A 6,100-nucleotide genomic window follows, 5' to 3' on the forward strand; every position below is an offset into this window, starting at 1 on the left:
AAATAGGTATGGAATGGTATATTTTAAATTCTCAATATTATTTACTCAAAATAGAGATTGAATATTATTTACTCAAAATAGAGATTGAAACTCAAAAAAAAGATTGAGTAAGATTGAAACTCAAAAAAAAATTTAAACAACAACAAAGAAAGAAATAATGTGAAATTTTAGCAATATTTTTCCTGGGTGGTAAAATAATGGGTAAGTTTTACATTCTCCTCTATTTTTTCTACATATTTCAAGTTTCCTACTATGAGAATGTTTCACTTTCATAACCAGAAAAAAATTTTAATGAAATTAAATGTATTGTCTATGAATTAAGTTTCATTTATTTTAAAAAAAGAACACTATTGGTGAATAGTTATTAACAAATTTATGTTATTTATGTTTCTTTTGCTTGCATAATTCTTTACATAAGTTATTTATCCATTTAACCTCCATATTAAAATTGCAATTTTGCTAAGTTTCTGAATTAAACCCATATCCTGCTTTGGTTCTACTATACACATTTGGAAACAAAATTAGAAATGGACTTGATAATAATTTTTCTCCAAAAATATGTTTGCAGCCCTGTAATTTATCCAGTAGTCTTTATTAAAATGCTAAAAATGTTTTTAAAAAATACTTATCCGTAAAGGGGGAAAATGGCATTTCTAACTGTTTAAATCACTATTCTTGAGATGAGACATCATTTGAAGCCAACTGTCTCCATTGCAAAGAAACATGAAATGTGGCAAAATACAGTGTTTGCTTGTACATCAACACAGACCAAGAGATAAAGGAGAAAGTAAATCTCTAGCAATATTATGGTAAATAGACTACATGAAAATATTTCTGCTATTTTGATATGCATAAGGTAATACAAATCAGATATAGATAATCAAAACTCAAAGATTCTTAAGTTAATTGATCTAATATATGGCACGTACTCATACACGCACACTCAAGAGTGAGATTGTTTGTAAATGTGCCAGGATTTTTCCAACCAAATATATTTGTGCAAATAAGATTTCAGTTCTGTAGTTTAGTATACAGTAACAATAAAATATATTTTAATTTCAAAACCTATTAAAATCTCTATGAAATCTCCTTATATTAAGTTAAAACGGGACAATGCAGGGCCACCCCGGTGGCTCACTCAGGAGAGTGCAGCTCTGGTTGTGCCGAGGCCGCGGGTTCAGATCCTATAGAGGGATGGCTGAGCGTGGTGCGGACCACACCGTGCCAAGGGTTGCGATCCCCTTACCGGTCACAAAAAAAAACTAGTCAATGTACATAACATGGGATTTCCTTCTTCATTTATAAGAGAAAGAGATAAAGAATAACTTTTCAAATTTCCTAGTTTTCCATAGATGACTTTTTAATAAAAGAGAAACATTTTAAAAAGCTTATGTAAAGCAAGCTATTTAAATCTATATAACTTTTTTTTTAGCTTCTCTTACTAAAGCAGGTATTAAGTAACTAAATTACAAAAACCTTGTTAACCCTTGCACTAAATAATCCTAACTATTAATACATGAGTAAATATCAAGCCTTTGTTAAGTCCCATTGTCTTCAGTGTTCTCCCTATAAAAGACTCCTCTAGGCCTCCAGGTTAGTCTCCAGAATTGGGTGTGGCTGTGCAGTGTATTCAGACCTACCTTCTTAGGAAAGAGTGGACAGAGCCACTGGATGACAGCAGGAACACCACCTTAGGGCCAAGGCCACTTGCATCAATCTCCTGTACACCTGCTGCTGGTTAGAGCCACTGCTGGTCTGTAATGGGTCACAGTTAACATAGACAGAATGATGCAAATACTAAAATCTGAAAAAGATAAGCTGATAATAAATCTTTCTGAAACAAGCTGACAGTATGTTATCAAGAAATATAACTGGGAGGTGCTTTTATTCTAAACAAGCATCAGGAAGCTAGTAGTGAGTAAGCTAAACAGAGAAGGTAAATATTACCATTACTTTAAAAATAGTTTCAAGCATGGGCCACTCCCAACCACAGTCGTGAGTGTTAACAACACATAAATAAAAACTCATGTCCATTAAAACTACCTTAGTTGCTGATTGGTTTGAAAGAAAAATACTCCCGTATTAGACATCTGTACAAAGGAAATAATTAGCTCTTAAAAAAATTCATTTTCATAACAGATAAATTGTACCCACCAAATAAATTTTTTTTTTTGTGACCGGTAAGGGGATCGCAACCCTTGGCTTGGTGTCACCCACACCGCGCTCAGCCAGTGAGCGCACTGGCCATCTCTATATAGGATCCAAACCCGCGGCGGGAGCACCGCTGTGCTCCCAGTGCCACATTCTCCTGAGTGCACCACGGGGCCTGCCCAAAATAAATACTTTTAAAAATTATAATGTACTTAAACCCAATAACATCTTATAGTCTGAAAATACTTTAAAGCAATGGCTTCCAAACTTTTTTTAACTACAACATATAGGAAGAAATATGATTTATATCCTGATTTAATACACATGTAGGTATGCATCCATAACAAAAGCAAAAGTTTTCATTTCAAAACACCCTTACTTTGTTTAATTCACTCTGATATTTTCTATTCTATTTCATTTTTAAAAATTAGTGGGATTTACAACCCAAGAATGTTATTAACCGCAATTAAAAAACACTGCCTTAGAAGTTATATGTCACATATTTTTCCCATCAGTTTTTTAATTCCTGTATATAAAACTTTCAAAATGACCCTCTATACGTGGAGCCAAAGCTTTCAATAGAGCCAGATGTATAGCTTGAGCAAATGCGGTTTCTCATTTATTCAATCTATTATTCTACAACAGGAAATCACAGGATTGCTATGATGGATTGATTATCAGACCCAATTCTTCACCCTCCTAACATAACCCAAAATACCTTCTTGGCCTTTCAATTTTATCTTTGTCGTTTGACTTGTTTTGGCCAAAAGAATGTGGACAGAAATAAAAATGTGCCAGTTGCGAACCTTAGGCGTACTTAGGAGAACATGTTTATAAATGCCCTTTGTCTCATCACTGGGAGGGGAACACACCCCAGCTAGCCCACTTGTCCAAGCAGGATGAGAGACATGTGGAACACACTGGGACATGAAGATCTGCAGCATGTGGCAGAGCCACCCTAACTGACTCCACAGATTCATGAGCATAAATTCCTATTATTTTAAGCTACCAAGTTTGGAGGTGACTTGTTACATAGCATTATCATGGTAATAACTAACTGGGTCAATTATATTGACCTACAATTATATTGATCTACTGCCCCATTCTTCCACCTTGGTATCACCAGTGAAACACTGACACCCCACAATGGGTCACCTATGATCTAAATAGCCATTTAGTCATAGGAAAAAAAAAGGCATAAGGTGAAATTATCCTTTACTAAGTGAAATTGACCTTTTGCTAAGTGACTATAACTCCTACTTCAAGAATTTCTAGATATTAAGTGTCAGTTCATAAATAATACCAAAGTTCAGTTCTTGTTAATAATATGTAGAAATTATCATTCATCTTCCTGAAAGCGAGTCTAATGTTGCCTGAATCATGCATATACCTGTCTTTCTGTAAATGTGTTTTCTTTGCAAGCAATACCTCATGTAATTGAGTTTATTAAGCTCTAGGAAATGAAGGATTGCTTTGTTTATTATTCTCTCCCCATGGTATAAAATAGTGCTTAGCAAACCCCAGATGCTCAATAAGTACTGGCTGACTGAATGATGCTGAATTACTGAAAAAATTAACTTCATTTTTTAAAGCTTTTAAGTTAAAGGATTACATTGATATGAAATTCTCATAGTTCCACTTGTGCTAATTACAAAACAACACTGGAAGTCAATTTTCTCTTCACTTTGTGTACTGTTCTTTCACTGAATTTTCATATAATTTCATTAAGTTTATTTAATTAGATAATGATGGTTCTTCCTTCCAGGAGTATATAGTTAATAGTGAGATAGGCACACAAACAGATATTTACAGTACAATAGAGGGGTTGCTAAATGGAAACGTAAAGGCTGTGCTATGGGGGCAAAGAGGAGGGGTCTGGAAACCTCTGTAGCAGCCAGGACAGGCTTCACTCGTGAGGTCACATAAAAGCTGAATCTGCAAAGACAGCCTCAGGAACCTTCACAAAACAGCTACGTTTAAAACAAAAACATTTTGTTTAATCTTAATAAACTAATTTTATAGTGGACAATTAAAATCCTTTAGTTAGTAACAATCATGTCTTTATTTTTTTTATTAAAACATAATTGATTATACATATTTGTGGGGTATAGAGTTGACTAACAGTATTTGTGTGCAATATAGGATGACCAAATCAGGATTATCAGCATATTCATCATCACAAAACATAATTATTCTTTATATCCATTACTCAATTTCTTCCTAACCTCCTCCCTCTCCCCCTTTCCCACCTCTAGTAACCACAGTTTTGTTCTCTCCTTCTGAAAGTTTAATATATTATTGTGGTGGTTGTTTCTTTTACTGATTGTTTCCTTCTTTCTTTTTTAGCTACCACTTATGAGTGAGGACATGTGGTATTTCTTGTGCCCGGTTTATTTCATTTAACATAATTTTCCTCAAGTTCATCCATGTTGATGTCAATGACAGAATTTTGTTCTTTTTTATGGCTGAGTAGTATTTCATTGTGTATATTTACCACATTTTCCTTATCCAGTTATCCACTGATGGTCATTTAGGTTGGTTCCCTATCTTGGCTATAACAATCATGTTTTTAAATTTTAGTCTTATTTCAGAATCTTTTTTTATCAACACAAATGTACTGAGTGCTTATTGTGGGCATTCAAAATAAAGTTTCTTTCTCCTTTCTGTTCAAATATACAATGCACACACATGTGCACACAGGCACACACCTGAAAAAAAGCTAAATAAAGTCTTGATTCCCACTATCCAAGCCCAATAAATTCCAAGCTAGTGATTTGCCTTATCCCTGTGGTCTCATTTGCAAAGAATAAAATTAAAGTACCTTGATGTCTATTTGAGATAAATTATTGTCATTTTTATAAATGGTATGTTTTTGTGGTTATGTTAATAAAATTTTCAAAATACGTCTTTCACAATTATTTATATGTGAATAATAATATTAATCCCAGCTCTGTTGACAACTTCTGTATGGTGGCATGTTGCCAAACTTCTATGAACATCAGCTTCCGAATTATAAAATGAAAGGTTGGTCATTTTCAGCTTCATCATTGAGTGGTTCTTAGTGAAAGCATGATCCATGTCCCTGAACTTGCCTGCTGAGCTGAGGCTTGGGTGGGACACTCCTGCAGTTAGTTATTGTGAGTTCCATGAAGTCAGGGACTGTATATGCTTTGTTCACTGTTACATAGCCCCAGGGCCTAGCACTTAGTAGCACAAAAGAGAAGTCAGAGCTTGTAGTACTGATTCAGAAAGCATCCGCCTAGTAGTAATAGAAGAGGATAAAATGAAAGGACACTTTGAAAAGTTCATGAAAAGATTCACATTAGCTTTTAATTCTATTTTTCCATGAGCTTTTTAAAGTACCTTCATAAATCCTTGAAGAGAGAAAAAAAAGGGGAAGAAGATGGAACTGTGAGGAATATCAATATGTAAGTGAAAGATACTTCCAGGTGTTGGGAAGATTAAAAAAAAAAAAAAAGGCCCAGAACTGAGCATTTTCTGAAATAGGACATACATTTGACAGCTCTATTCCTATTGTGGAGAAAGATGATACAACAATCTATCATGGCCTCCTGAAAAGTATTCCATAAGAAGATCAATTCCCTTTTCTCTGATTTTTAAATTATTTTTAGCGAGTGACCTATAAGTATTATTAGGTTTCCCAAGCATCTTTATATCATGACGCTACTGCTGTTCTAAAACGTTTATCCAGCTGGTTTAGTAGTAAGCAGTCAATTGCTTATGGGTGCCCTATGGTATGAGAGGCCCTGTATTGTATTGTCACATTTAATCCTCACACCAACCTATAGAGCCTGGAAACATTATTTTCATTTTTATTAAAAAGACTGATTCTCAGGGCCGGCCCGGTGGCGTACTGCTATAGTGCGCCGCTTGGGAAGCGCGGTGGCGCTCCCGCCTAGGGTTCGGCTACCACATTCAGAACGGCCGC

Source organism: Galeopterus variegatus, unplaced genomic scaffold (assembly GCF_000696425.1).
Source record: "Galeopterus variegatus unplaced genomic scaffold, G_variegatus-3.0.2 Scaffold114, whole genome shotgun sequence".
NCBI classification, from domain to species: Eukaryota; Metazoa; Chordata; class Mammalia; order Dermoptera; family Cynocephalidae; genus Galeopterus; species Galeopterus variegatus.